Source organism: Sardina pilchardus, chromosome 14 (genome assembly GCF_963854185.1).
Source record: "Sardina pilchardus chromosome 14, fSarPil1.1, whole genome shotgun sequence".
Classification (NCBI taxonomy): Eukaryota; Metazoa; Chordata; class Actinopteri; order Clupeiformes; family Clupeidae; genus Sardina; species Sardina pilchardus.
Genome location: NC_085007.1, coordinates 30,617,254 through 30,633,730, shown reverse-complemented (window position 1 = coordinate 30,633,730; position 16,477 = coordinate 30,617,254). Strand labels below are relative to the sequence as shown.

Sequence of the window (16,477 nt, the reverse complement as noted above, 5' to 3'; positions counted from 1 at the left end):
TGACACCAGACACGCAAGGCTATGGCTTTGGAACGTAGGTGGGGGTGGAAAGAGAGATAGTATATGTCTAAAAGGTATTTTGTATTCTAAATGTATGTTTCACATAATACTAGTACAGCAGTAGTAACAGTATGTATAGCATTATGTCATGCCATTTTATATATAGTATTTAATAGTATTTTAATATAATCATTATTAGCTTGCTTGTTGTCTATGAGCCAAAGGTCTGTAACTGCACATCTTGGATGTTGCCTGCATTGTGGTACTGTACAAATATGTTTTAATGCTGCCAATTATTGGACAAAACATCACAAAACTGTTCATTATTTTTTGGCCATAAATGGTTGATGGGTTGCCATATCTTTAATCTTTAGTGAATGGGTGAGGTGCTCTGTGGCTGTCATAAAGAACTAAACAAACCTTCTAACTAAAGTCAGCATTTCTCCCAGACTAAAGAACTCCTCTGTGAGAGTTTTAGCTAAATGTTCAGGTTAGATGGCGGAGGGTGGCGAAGGTCCTTCTTTATTGACACCCAATTTCACCCCTCAGCTTTTCTGACACAACAGCCTGGGTTTCCTCTTCAGTGAATGCTTATTCAGCAAGCCAAACACTCTTACAGCAAATGAACACACACACACGCGCGCACAAACAGCACTGTTTTCTCTCCATGAACTGCCATCAAAACATGCTGACATGCTGGAAACATAAAGCACTCTATTTCAGAAACAGTGGTTGTAAAGAAACAGCTATGATCAGACCACTTTGCCTTGTGTTTAAACCAATATTAATGTTATTTTGAGGCTGATTCAAAACTAAATTAATGCATTCTTCAACCGAATAGGAGTTCAATCATGGAAAGGGAATAAGACAGATTCATCCCCACCACAATCATTTGTGCGCTACTACAGACAGTCTCCTACAGCAGATGGAACCGTATGGTGTCTCATAAGACATTATGTTCAGCCCACAACCCCCCTGAGAACACCAGTGACTGATTGCAAAATGTTTACATCCATCTAAGAACTCAACGGACACACTGTCTAGATTTGTGTCTTTTGACCTGACTCCTTTCATCTGATTGGATTCTAGCGGATTAAGCTCCTCTATACACAGCGAGGTATATAAATGTATGGACATATTTCTTACATAACCACTCAACATTGGAGCATTATTAAAGCTTTATAGTTGTTGCATGTACTGTATCTACAGTTACAGTTACAGTTTTGAGGCTTAGCAGAAACGCTAATAGTCTAAGTGCATATAGCTACATCTATGGTCACAAATGTTGTATTTGAAGACCACCCTGGTCGTCCCTGATCACTCTAGCTGGATGAAGAAATTGGCCAAAGGAAAATGAAAGTCCACAGTGTATCTAACTGAGAGCAGGTGCTTCACCACCAAATCAACGTAAATGACTCGCACTGTACTTTGGCAAAAGCAGAGCCCAACTGCACTGACCCTAATTAAAAACAGGCTTTGGCAAGGCACTTGCAAAACTCCAAGGCAAAGTGCACTTATCACAGAGACTGATATACTGTTTTCTATAACAACATGTTGAGAGACTCACAGAGAACAGAACAAGAGGAACTGGCACACAAAGGACTGGCAAACAACCAGGCAGAGATGCAATCATCCTTTTTGTGCATTTCTACGAGCTACTGCATCCACTAACACCTGACCTCAGAACTGCATCCACAAACACCTGACCTAACTGCAGTGGGCTGCAAGTGGTGAAATCCGGGACCATAATAATCCCTGGGGAATCCCGTGGAGAGCAGGATTAGTGTGGATTAAGAATGGGTTTCATTATGAATCTAAACCCACCATTTTTTATCATCAAAAACCACCCCAATGTTATACGATTACTGACTGTAATGCACCTAACCAACACAATTTGTTTTACAATTAGTGACGACTTCATAGTGATCTTGGGAATTTTGGGCTACTCCCTTTCTGTTTGATGCCGAGACACTGATGACAACATGTTTTTATTTGATGTTCTGAGTGTCCCACAGACATGCTGATAGGAGATCAGTCATGGGGAAGGACTCAGAGGACCAACCCTGCCACTGAATGCTCCTCCAGGATTGGTGGAGGACTTCCTGAGATCAAAAATGGAACATCAGTGGACTAGTCTTTTGTCAAAATGTTCTCTTAGTGGTGAGTTCATTACTGGTCGAAAAACATGAAAGACATGTTTAAAAAGGCCTAAATCTTCCCATTCCATTGTGATGGTGAGAGCAGTGAATTAGTAAAGCTAATGATTGGCCAATCTACTCCATTACATTTAAATGAAGAGAGGGAGAAAGCAGTGAAGAGGAGAGACGGAGGAGCTTTTAATGTTAATGAATCAGCCCTGTTTAGAATGGAGAGGCCTATTAATCTCTTGCAGGTGACTTGCATATACTCAGGCATAAAACCACATGCACACACACACACACACACACACACACACACGACAAACACAAGAGCCTGACGAAGCGAGGGCGTGCAGCTCAGGCCCTCAGTATTCTGCTGTGGTCTGAGTGCGGCTAGGTAAACAGTGGGAGAGACATGGAACAGACAGGCTGCGTGTGCCTTGTGATAGCCACACAAAATATTCCCTTCAAACGAGGCACTGAAATCCAAGTCTCTATTTATGTCCTGAGGGCTAGTCACATTAAAATGTGAGTAGAATTTATCATTTGCTCAGTCTATCCCTTGCAGGCAAATTTAACTGCTATAACTTGGCATCAATTATACATCAATTATAACAATGTAACGGACAGTCCGAGGCATTGTGATGTTCTGCAGAGTGAATTGTCCAAGTGGTCAGTCACACATGCAACATAAAGATAAGGAGGACATGGCCGAGTCCCATGCGCTCCAGAGAACAGAAGAGACAGCAAATAGGAGTGGAGGATCTTTTGTCCTGCAGCCAATGTATGGGTACAGTCAGATAAACACCCAATTACACAGCACTTACAAAAATAGCTCAGTCTAATATTTTCTTAACACATTGTCAACATAGTCATATAAAATAATTTATCAAATAACAGAAGAAACACATATGTTGTCACCTTTCAGTTGTCTAAAATAGATATTACATAGTGAAACTATTCTGTAGTAACACCAGATGTGTCTGAGTGTCACAACATTAGACACATTGATATTAATATTATTATTTTACTGATATCTATTAGGTTGCTGAGAGACAGCTTTTATGATGCCGTGACCATAAATCCTGACAGCCATAAGAACAAATAAATGCGTCAGAGAAATTGTCTTTAACAAACAATTGTCTTTTTAACAAGTTCAATTGATTTTAACTCCCTTCACTGGCCCTGTTCTATTAAGAATGCTTGCTTGAGACTGGCTTGCATTAGGATGAGCCAGAGATGATGTTCTTTAGGCCGATTTGAGTTCTGTTGCTGTTGTCTGATGCTATCATTAGTAGCGCAATCTCTGAGCCACCCTTTTAGTCTCATTTCACCATCACATAACCCTATCCCTATCCGGCTCAGCACACAGCCGCCTCTCTCTCCCCTCTCCTGCGTACTGCTACTTCATCCTTGCCCTGCATCATTCTCTTCACTGTGCTCTCCCTCCCTCCCTCTATCCCTCCCTCCCTCCCTCTCTGCCTCTCTCTCTCTCTCCCCATCCTCTGCACCTCTTGTGCAGAGGAAAGCCGGCTGCAGCCAGTGCTGCTCCCAGGGGAGGGCAGCAGCTATTTTAAATGATGATCCTATCCTTCCATTAGACTGTTGGACTTTCTTCAGGAAGAACAGTGGCCATTGCTATGAAATGAGGGGGTGGGCGTCCACCATTTGGATGCTAATTCTGTCTGCTGCTGTGACAATTTGCGCCGCTTTCTCTCAGTCTATTGCTCCGACTTTCCTTTCCCCAGGATGATACAATGGCATGTGTTAATCAGTCTGGGATGTATCTGTGTGTACTGTACACCTCCCTCACTGTTGCTCTATCTCTCTCTCTCTCTCTCTCCTCACGGTACCTCTCACTCCCCTGCTTTTCTGTCCTGCGCCAGAGGCGAGCTCTAAGCCAGCTCACATGCATCACATGAATATGTCAGTGAATCTCCATTTGGCTCCCACCATCCTGTAGGCTGCACACAGGGCGTAATTCCTCATTTTTCACTACCTCTTTCGCTCTTTTTGTACTTACTCTCTCTCCTCCCGCGTCCCTTTCTCTTGCACACCCTCCCCCCCACCACCACCACCACTCCCCATTTGTCCCATATCCTTTGTAAATGCTTCATTCAGCAGCTCAGTCTGCTGTTGTTGTTGTGTTAAGGTGGCGTGGTGGTCTCGCTCAACTGGGATCCTCAGTGCTGTTTCCATCTGTTCTGGGACAGGAGCTTTGGCTGAGAGAAGCAGGGCTGGCTCCAGCGCATATGTGTCCCACCGGAGGGGCAATCAATGAAAAGGTGGATCTTGCGCTTCTTTTATCCCCCTGTCTGCTTGCATATAAACATAGATAAACGCTGGTGCATCTCAAAGCACACATGCTATTTCAGCAAGGCCCATTGGTTGAGTCAATGCCATTTAATAAACAAATGAGGCTCTGGAGGTCACTGTGTTTTTTCTGCTGCACATACTGTACCAGTAACTCTAATATGAGGCTGCTCAGCTGTGAATAGCGTTTGGTGCTATTTACTGCAAGCCTGAAAATGTCACACTTGGAGAGCCTGTCCAAGTCTATGTCTCTCGCATTGGCTTCCCTCTGTATCTTTTGCCCAGTTTTAATCTTATTTCACTCTGCTAAGCTGATCAAATTGGATGCGACCAAAACAAAGATGACATGCATGACCAATTATGCTCCTGCAAAATATTTCAGATAAAGGGGATTACTTTGCCATTTCTTAAAGGAAGAACCAATCAGTGGTTATTTACACTTCACACAATACTGTTTTGTTTCTCCTGATTTGCTTGTTTGGGTATATATTCCAATAGACACAAACACAGCCATGATTTACCCAATCCTCATTAGTGCTGCATGACTCAATTAGGTTGTTTGGTGGATGAACAGAAAACGAAGGGGCTTTGAAGAAAGCTAAATTATTAATAAGAGGAAAACAGAGACAGGAGCAGCTGTCATCACTGGCACGATGACAGACGAGAACATTAACTCAAATGCTTAATGGTGATGCAACTTAAAAACAGTCTGTACATTTCCCTCAAATGTCATAAACTTGTTTAGACTTCAGTATGAGAAGTAATAATAAGTGCTCAAATGAATACATAGTATAAGTACTCTGTATACCTCTCAGACGAAGAGCCTATCGACCACTCAAGAAATGGTGCTGGAGACCAGCTGACTATGCAGTTTTCACTGAAGCTTGAATATGCTTAGCCATAATGACTCATTCACAATCAACACGCAACCCTGTGCTGGTTTCACCAAAGCCATGTCTATGTCATGCTACCCTGCTTGGTGGCGGTGAAGAAGAATGGATTCTAACCTCCCAAACTCCACGTTGGCATGAGTCCTACAGAATGTGTATGTCTATAAATGTCTTTCTGTAGAGTAGGCAACATTCATTTGAAAAGCTCCACAGAGAAGACATTTATCAAGCTGCCACATTATACCTGCTGTTTCTACAAATGCATTTCAGAGAAAAGGAGTCAGAATTAGAGTGAGAATAAGAACCAATGCATTTCTGCTGCAGTAAAATAGCTTCTGAATTAAATATTGAAATGACATCCAATTACATTTTATTAAGGCCTTGTCTCCTTGTTCTGTCTGGTATGCACAGCAGACATGAATAATGTGAGGAGAGTTTATAAACTTCCTCAAATGTCATCACCCTGGCACTTTGAGTCAAAGAAATGGATCCCTCAAAACATCTGAGACACTGAGGCACAAAAACAGTGAGTGCAGATGTGCTGAACAGACAGCCATCCTGTGGCTTTCAATCCGGATTACTACTTTCTTTTAAATCCTTTTGATGGCTGCATGGGTTGCTGTTCCACTCTTAATGAGTATTTGCTAGTGATCCTCAGGTCAGGACTGGACTCTGCTATGGCTTAGTATATCAGCTGGTAAGGTAGCTAAATAAACACACACATGTGCACACACACACACACACACAGACACACACACACTGTCGTGTCCACTTGGCTCGTAGCGAGCACGACATGAAGGGGGGAGACCACACCAAAGTATATTTAAACAAAAGTATATTTATTAACTAAGATATTTGCAATGTCAGTATGTGGAAGGCAAAAGCAAAATGTAGTGTAGATCAGCATGTGGATATGTAGTGTAGAAAGGTAAATAGCAAAGTTGCTATCAGCTCTGCCTAGAGCGAGTTCGTGCGTGCTGTGCCAGAGAGGGAACCAAGTGGAGAACGCTGCCTTAAATCAGAGCTCTGATTAGAACACCAATTAGTCCAGTAGGACCTCCACAGCTCCCCCTACAGGAAGACAGGAACAGAACATGTTGTACAACCCCAGCCAGCAAAGGGAGAAAGAGGCGAACCCAGCACAGTAGAGCTGGGGCGTCACACCTCCCCCCTAACAAGACAGAGTCCCATCTGGGACTCTGGATCACCATCACTATCACCAACAAATATAATAAAGAACACATACAAAACAAATATGTAACCAAATATTCACCCTGGAAGACTCAAACATACACACATTCACTCGTGAGCACTCACACGTGAGCCACCACCCTACACCCTCAGACTGACCACTCTCACCCCCAGCCGCCTTCATGTCTCACTAGCCAGCAATCCCGGCGCCTGGAAAAGCACATTTAAGGATAGGAGACACACAGATGACAAGGGTAGAGACAAACATGATCATAGCTACTCATCCGGGGCGCGAGAAAGTGCATCCGCCATCACATTCTCAACCCCCCGTATGTGTTGAATGGACAATCTATATGGCTGTAGGAAAAGTGCCCACCGCATAAGGCGTTGGTTTGCATTTTTCAATGAATGCAGAAAAGTGAGCGGGTTATGGTCTGAATAGACCACCACGGGATGCAGGCCACCCCCCACATAAACATCGAAATTCTGGAGAGCCCAGATCAAGGCCAAAGCTTCCTTCTCAATGGTAGAATAATTAAGTTGGTATTTATTAAACTTGCGTGAGAAGTAGCACACAGGTCTATCCACACTATTTTCATCTCTCTGCAAGAGAACTGCACCTGCCCCTACGTGGCTTGCATCAACTTGTAGCTGAAAAGGGTGATCTAACTTTGGTGCAGCCAGCACAGGTGCAGAACTCAGCAGCAGCTTTGCATTCTCAAATGCCTGCTGACATTCAAAAGACCAGACAAACTTAACAGAACTCTTGAGCAGATTTGTCAGTGGGGACACAACAGTAGAGAAATTACAACAAAAACTCCTATAATAGCCAATCATCCCCAAGAAGCGCATCAACTCCCTCTTCGTAGTTGGAGGCGGAAATTTATCTATAGCCACCACCTTGGCTCTAACCAGTCGCACCTGACCTTGTCCAACCACCTTGCCCAGGTAGACCACAGTGGCTTGGGCAAACTCACATTTTGCAAGGTTCACTGTGAGATTCGCTGCCACCAATCTCTCGAACAGTGAACGCATGCGATCTAGGTGCTGCTGCCAGGTGTCAGCGTATGACACCACATCATCCAGGTAAACGGCGCAGCCCTCCAAGCTAGCAACGACTCCATTCATTAGCCGCTGGAATGTACAAGGAGCGTTACGAAGGCCAAAACTCATTCGGCTGTACGAGTAAAGACCCGATGGTGTTACAAAAGAAGAAATTACCTGAGCTCGAGGGGTAAGGGGAACTTGATAGTACCCCTTTAATAAATCAAATTTGCTAACAAACCGTGCTGCCCCAACCTGGTCCACACAGTCCTCTATTCTGGGTAACGGGAAGGAATCTGGCTTAGTCACCATGTTTACTTTTCGGTAGTCAGTACAAAACCTGAAGGTGTTATCCGGTTTTTTTACAAGTAAACATGGCGACGCCCAGCTTGAATACGACGGCTTAGCCAACCCATTTTCCAGAAGGTACTGGACGCTGGCCTCTAAACTTCTCTGTTTATCCGGCGCAACCCGATAAAACCTCTGCCGCACGGGCTGTGCGTCTCCGACATCAATGTCGTGCTCTATTAGACTAGTGCAGGTTGGCGTGTCTGAAAATAAAGAAGAAAACTCAAAAATTAAACATTTTAGCTGCTCACGTTGTCCCCCCTCCAAATGACCCAGCAGGCTATCCAACTTAGCCAGCGTCTCTGTATTGTTTAAGCGCCCCTGTAGGATTGCGTCGTCTGGCCCCTGAACACCATCTTCAGCTCCCACCTGAGATGTGTCCACTGCCTCCCCAACCGCTAACCCCACAGGTTTCACCTCAGCCTTGTCACCATCCAGCAGAGATGTTGGAGAATAATAAGGCTTGAGCAGATTGATGTGACACAGTTGAGTCGATCTCCTACGCTCAGGAGTAGCCACCAAATAATTGAGATCCGAAACCTGCCGCACAACAGAATAAGGCCCGGAGTACTTTGCTCCAAAAGGAGAGCCTGGTATGGGCAGCAAAGCTACCACTTGATCACCTGGGACAAACACTCTAACCTCCGCCTTGCGATCGTAATGTTTTTTCATTTTCTGTTGCGCTTCGGTTAAATTCTCACTCGCTAATTTCCAAGCCAAGAACAATTTGCGGCGAAACCCATTTGTATAAACAGCCAAGCTTTCCGGTGGCTCCACATTATCCAAATCACTGCTTAGCACAGACAAAGACGAACGCACCTTGTGAGCGAAAATTAACTCGTTTGGGCTGAAACCCGTACTTTCCTGCACGACCCCTCTTGCCGCCAGTAATAGCCAAGGCAAGCCCTCTTCCCAGTCTCTTTTCATTTCCACGCAGTACGCCCGCAACAAAGATTTCAAAGTGGCGTGAAATCGCTCCAGAGCCCCCTGGCTCTGTGCATGATACGCGCTGCTTAAATTGTGCTGGATGCGCAACTGCTTTAACGCCTCAGAAAACGACTTAGAAGTAAAATTCGAACCTCGGTCACTTTGAATCACTTTTGGTATTCCAAAGATGGATATAAACTGTGACAAGGACTTCACGATTGACTTGGTCGTTATACTCCTTAATGCATACGCAGCCGGGTAGCGCGTAGCCTGACACATTATCGTAAACAAATACAAACAGCCAGATTTCGATGCAGGCAAAGGACCTACACAGTCAACTATCAGGTGCTCGAATGGAACACCTACTGACGGGATGGGATGTAGTGGCGCGGGTTTAATAGAAACATTGGGTTTACCCGCAATTTGGCAAATATGACACGCCTTAATAAACCCAGCAACATCCCGTTTCATCCGCGGCCAATAAAAGTGTTGTAATAAATGACTGTATGTTTTCTTTACCCCAAAATGCCCCGTTATGTCCCCGTGTGCGGTTTTCAGCACTAGATCACGATATTTCTCAGGCACCACCACCTGCAACACCGGATCTGCCACCTCCGGGTTTGCAAAAGGTGACCACCTTCGAAGCAATAATCCATCCTGGACACAATAGTTACTCTCCACGCTAACATCATCTGAAGCAAAATCAAAATACTTTCGAAGGCCCATGTCATTTCTTTGTGCATCAACAATTTCACTGCGAGACAATGGTGCTGGTAAATCCGGAACAAACAATGCAACTTTAGTCTCAGACACATCAGACGGCTTCACTGACTGGGCGCGACTCCTCGCACGAGTCACCGCGCAGGCAGTGAACACCTCTGGGAAATCTTGTAGACTCTCATCAGGCTCAGATGGTTTTCCCTCTGCCCTAACTACAGGAGGAGGTGGTGACCCTTCTGGCCACACACAGCCCCCACCCAAGTTATTACCCAAAATGATATCGACACCATCTATGGGCAGAGACGGACGCACGGCAATGGTCACATCCCCATTCCAAAACCCTGATAACAAATTAATCCTATGCAATGGGACTGGAAATGGCTGAAGACCAATTCCACGAATTAAAACAACATTTCCTGTGTTAGAAGCTAATGAGAAAGGCAAAACAGACTCACTAATAAATGACTCGGAAGCCCCCGTATCCCGCAGAATTCTAACCGGGACCCTATGAGCGTCCCCAATCAGAGAGACAGAACCCTGTGTGATAAACGGAGTGTACTCCAAGTCTAAATTCTCTACTGGTTTACTTGACTGCTCACGATCCGACGCTGTAAGCTGAGCTACCTCCGATCTAATGGCAGGAACACTGGAAGCGCAGCCCGCAGATTTGCCAAGCCCCGCTTTCCCCTTATTGCGGGCGCTCAACAGTGGACATTCTTTTTTCCAATGGCCCCCCTCCATACAATAGTGACACTTGTTCTCGGCCTCCGTATCCCTCCCCCTGTTTCGAGTGGGATCAGGCCTCCACAAAGGACCTGCGTTAAAACGACCAGGGCGATGTTCCCTACGACTAAACTCCTGTCGCGGTGGATGCTCTCGCAGATGATTTACAGATGATTTGTGCGTTAAAACGAAGCCATCCGCCAGGACAGCAGCCTGTGCGGCTGTCTTAACATCATGCTCGTTTATGTATGTTACAATTCGTTCTGGCAAGATGTTTTTAAATTGCTCTAGAACCACCAAATCACACAATTTATCGTAAGTACTAATGCCCTCAGCCGTACGCCAGCGATGGAAGAAATTATCGAGTTCCCTGGCTACGTCAGCATGCGTCTGTCGATCACCCTTTCTCCAATTACGGAAACGTTGTCTGTATGCCTCTGGTATTAACTCATAACATTTTAAAACTGCATCTTTGACACTCTGATATTTTTTCCTCTCTGCCTCGGACAATGCAACAAACGCCTCCTGCGCCTTCCCAACCAACACTGTTTGCAAAAGCAAGGTTTTATCTGCGTCGTCCCACTCCCGATCAGAAGCAACATGTTCAAAGAGAGAAAAAAACACATCGGGATCACGTTCATTGAACTTGGGAAGAAACTTTGTCATAGCAGCTAACCCGGACTTTCCACCACTGCCACTGAGGGAATATTTACCTTCGGATACTAGTTGGAGTTGTATTTTCTGTATTTCCCTATCCTGCTTCTGAAGTGCAAGTTTCTCCATTTCCAATAAACGTTCTTTCTCTCTCTCTTTCGCCTCTAATCTTGCATGTTCCATTTGTAACTCTAACAGCGCTTTCTGCTGCTCAAACGTCAATCCACTAGGCCTATCTGGAGACGACATACTGGTGTCCGTGACTATTGGAAATGACGGTCCTGTGTTGCTAGTGTCTAATGGTGTACCCCCAGGCAACACTTGTTTATCTTTCAACTGTCCACGAATAAAATCCACTAACTCCTGTTTTTTTTGCAGATTTTGGCAGAGTCACCTCAAATACGTAATGGTGCGCAACCTCAAGCAATTGATCCTTTGTCAAAGCTACCAACAAACTCTCAGACGGAGCGCCCAAGAAATCATCCAACGCGCTCATAACTTATAGCACTACTCAACACTTCGAATATGCAAACATAACCAAAGCCCCCATTTCAAACTAAAGATCTGCCTTCCAGATTATCCAACCAAATAAACTAAATGTGAAGTGAATACAGCTCTTGCAACAGGACAAATAAATCACGGAGCTTCCCCGCATCTAAACATTTGCCCCCCAATATCTTAACCTATTTTCACACTGTGTCCAAGAACCGAGCTCTTTACTCACCCATACCGCTGGAGTCGTACTGTCCCGACCTAGGCCAATTCAGTCGTTTCTCCACGGCGATGTCCTCGGTCCGGACACCAGTGACACTGCAGCCTAATCCCCAGCGCAAAACGCTCTAAGACAGGGACCGCTCCAAAAGACGTTATCCTGCTACGAAAGTCGCAATACACTTCACTAAACAATAAGGTTGGAATTGAAGCTCTGCGCTACACTACACGCAACTACACACGCAATTCCACATGTCTACTATGTACCGGAAATACTGTGAGTCTCTCCCCTCTAAACTTTCGGCCCAACACAGGTAGGCCCAAATTACGTATAGCCCTACTCACCCGCACTACGCTGCCAATAGTGGGAATTAGATGTAGACTATTTTCAAAAATATCCGGTTCAAAATCGCCGGCGAGCTCCCATATGTCGTGTCCACTTGGCTCGTAGCGAGCACGACATGAAGGGGGGAGACCACACCAAAGTATATTTAAACAAAAGTATATTTATTAACTAAGATATTTGCAATGTCAGTATGTGGAAGGCAAAAGCAAAATGTAGTGTAGATCAGCATGTGGATATGTAGTGTAGAAAGGTAAATAGCAAAGTTGCTATCAGCTCTGCCTAGAGCGAGTTCGTGCGTGCTGTGCCAGAGAGGGAACCAAGTGGAGAACGCTGCCTTAAATCAGAGCTCTGATTAGAACACCAATTAGTCCAGTAGGACCTCCACAGCTCCCCCTACAGGAAGACAGGAACAGAACATGTTGTACAACCCCAGCCAGCAAAGGGAGAAAGAGGCGAACCCAGCACAGTAGAGCTGGGGCGTCACACACACACACACACAAACACCATACTTAAAATCCATTTATATAACACCCTGAATGGTCCACGGACTGTTTCCAGGGTTAGAATAATAACCAGCTAAAGATTAGCTGCACCACTTCCTCTGAGATAAACAATCACAATCACTTCAAAGATAGCTTTGAAACAGAAAGGTAAGCAAGATTCTTTTTACTAAGCTACTAAGTCACCACCAAAAAAAACAGAGAATATGCCAGATTCACTTGGCTTGTCTAATTATATGATCTAGTTGTATTATTAATTAATCAGTGGCTACAGTCAGAAAGAGCCCTTATTCTGCAACCAGGGAGTGAGTAAAAGACAGAGGCGGAGGTCAGAGCAACTCTAGACAGGTCCGATAATAGAAAATAGACGGGGGGGAAACAATGGGAGTTGGTCATTGATGAGCAGAGCTAGTGTTCCAGCGGGCTCCTGGAGAGATGTCAAACAGCGAGGCTATCTAATTAAACTAACTGGACTACAGGAGCGCAATGGATCTCGTTTTAGCTGAGGAGCTGGCCCCAGCTCTGAGATCTGCTGCGAGAAGTGACAGTGAGCGTTACACTGAGTGATATAACCCAACACAGCCCAGTGGAGATAGCCATGCTTGGATGGCAGTGCTGTGCTTAGTGCCTCAGGCTCCAACCACTCCCTAGCCACATAATTACTCTCCCATAATGAGTGCAGCGTCCGCGCTGCAGAAAATGATATGAAGCATCATATGGAGAGGGACAGGCGTCTGTGGTGGCACCAAAACCCCCTAACAGATTCATGCTTGAGGGGGTCCAATAAGTATTGCTGTATGGGACACAGAGAGGCATACTGATAGCTGATATTTGTGATCAAACACAGCCACAGTGTTTGCCATATGGGCGCAATAAAGCCAAATGACTTCAAATCATCCAAAAGTTACAAATTTAATTTCCATTTTCACATGAAAGGGCTATTACTGTCATCATTAGTGTGATTCATGAAGCACAGCTTCATTACATTTCAGTGGCCACTGATTATGCACATTTAGCAAAACAATCCAAAAGGATTCCATTATCAAGGTAGTTATTTAATACTGGGAAAATACATATCCCCTCTATAGAAGATTTTATAACTATGCTTAGAGAGTTCTCCACACTTTGCTGACCTGAGCACTTCGGACTTTCATCATTCATCACCCTTTCACCCAGGCATCACACCTTGTCTGTCCACCATAGCCTGGAGTGGATCAGGATGAAATGGTGGGCGTCACACTGGACACCTCAAGTTTATCATACGCACACACACACACGCACACACGCACACACACACACACACACACACACACACACACACACACACACACACACACACACACAGACACACGCGCACACACACGCACACACACACACACACACACACACACACACACACACACACACACACACACACACACACAGTAAAGCATTCAAGAACTGTCCAATCACTAACACAATTACAAGAATCCAGAGCCAAATAATAATTAGAGCCTATACAATGACCAAGACACTGCTACCAAACACCAAAAACAGCTTCAGGTGAAAGGACATTACAGGCCTACTTTATGTGAATAGCTATTACTGTAGCTTTGCAACTTATGAGCAGGAACAGTAGGCCTAATGATTAGCAAGCAAAATTTAACTGGGCGTGCTGTCCAAAAAGACTTTTCACAGTGTAATCTGCTATGCTAGCTTTACCAAGGCTATTACAGCATCTTTCCAACTGATATACAAACAAGTATATTGCATAACAAGCTTAGAAGAACTGTGAGCAGCATACTGGTCTAAAAACTACAGGCTGACATCTAGTTCCATGCAAGCAACTACTAGATATAGGCCCTATGGTGCCACTTCAGAGAAAGCTTATGTGCAGATGTAGCCAATGAAAATAATCTCCCAAGGAAGCCAAATGATCCTTATCAAATGGGCTACAAAGGACTTCTGTGGCTGGACACATTCAATGCCATTTTAATTAATACAACTACATAAACAGCAGAATTATGACCTGTAGTCTGTGTATATCAATGTGCTTGATTTATAGTTTTGTGATTTCAGAACCTCAGTCCATTATTTTCTATTAATGACCAGCACTCACCCGTTCCTAGGTGGGAATCAACTGTATTCTCCCAGTTACAATTTCTGGTGCCACATATAGGATTTGAGAGTTTATTGTGATTTGGTAATCCAACCATCTCTAGTGAAGGGAAATGGCCAATTACCTCCCGTGAGACTCCTGAGAATCCTGGCCCAAGACAGGCCAGACAGCTGCAGCTAAAACCAAGAATTCCAGATTTGTAACATATAGGCCTGCTGCCTGCAGCTGATTCTGAATGCAAACCTTTCACACCAATCATGGTCCAGCCACATTTTAATCCAAGAGTAAGGTTGCTCCAGTATGTTGTTGAGTAAGATAAACGTAAACTCCATAGCCTTTAGGCACACCTACATTTACTGTAAGTAGATGAGGAAGACCAAGTCCCATTCTTAAAACGTCATGTATAATCTTTCCCTTTCAGACAGGAAGAGAGCTAGGCTTATTACTCAAACATGACAGAGGTTCTTTTCTGCAAACTAGATTCACACACACAACATTACAAGACCTTCTGACCTACATTTACCACCACCGTTAACTTTCACATTGTCTCTCTACACTCGTGGGGATAGCAAATGACTCTGCAGTGGTATGCCAATATTCTCCCGATTTTAGTGTTGTCTGCCCTGTACGTTCTTTAAACATGGTTTATAGCAATAAAGCTGTAGCAAGCAATAGCCTTAATATCAATGCCCTTTCAGGTATAGGCTATATATATATATATATATATATATATATATATATATATATATATATATATATATATATATATTAAAGGCACTCAAAACATATCTAAAATTATACAAAAAAATGGCACATTATTCACAAGTGGGTCTAAACGTTTATGATAAGAAACTGTAAAATACAAGGCACTTACTTTACTATAAAGCACCTACTCTTAAAGTAGCCTCTTCAATTGCATGAGAATGAATTCAAAATCATTACAGGCTAAAATGCTGGAAACGCTTTTGAGGGGTGATCTTAAATCGTCCAAAGTCAACTAATCCATGTGGGTTATCATCTTGTAGGTTACAGTAGGTAGGCCACAGCTTCCCCTGCATATTTTGAGGCTATATAACAATAACAGCCTCAGCCAGCTTGCACTCAGAGAGACGCATCACCTGGCCCACTGCTTCTTATAGTTATACAACATAGTAAACACATTGAATGGCATTAGCCTGCAACTGCACACTAAACAATGCTATTCGAGAAATATTTTGCATTTATGGTTACTGCCTATGTGACAGAGCATCCAAAAGTACCGCACAGAAACACAATAAATACATGAAAAACAGGATTTAGTAGCATCATGAATGTGCAAACTCATATGACCAAAACCTGGATAAGATAGTCTACGTTCCAGTGTCATCCTTAAAAGAACATCTCATTGAAGCTTCTGACCCAAATTAGATGCGCAAAAACAACAAAAAAATACAACCTACGTCTGCATTATTTACCAAAATATAGCCTACTCCGTACTTATCGACAAGTCTAAATTTCCCTCAGCCTGATATGGAATTGAATGTTCATAATAGCAAACTGCTGTCTTAATACATTCTAGTGGCCCAATTTGGCTATGACCATTTGTTATGAAATTTGGGTGCAGGGACAAGAGCCGAAAACAAGAGTGGCCGATGTTCAGTGAGATTTGAGTCGCCAGGACATACAGCCATCCCAAATCACAGAAATGTTGCTTCATACTTGCTGCTTTGGAACAAATATGTATTTGGGGTCCATGGCCGTCACAACACACTTATTATTCTAGCTGTTCTTTACCATACTGCCGTGGCCATCGGTCGACTTCATTAACCTTCGCAGCGATCAATATGCATCACCCCACCCTTCAGCAGGTTCCCGCATCAACATCACACAACGAA

At 44.0% G+C, this 16,477-nt stretch overlaps 1 protein-coding gene across 8 annotated transcripts in view; it reads right to left on the bottom strand.

Annotated features, from left to right (window-relative positions):
- The window catches only part of mapk10 (mitogen-activated protein kinase 10), a 51,281-nt gene that overhangs the window by 34,566 nt on the left and 238 nt on the right, over window positions 1–16,477 (bottom strand). The window lies entirely within an intron of this gene.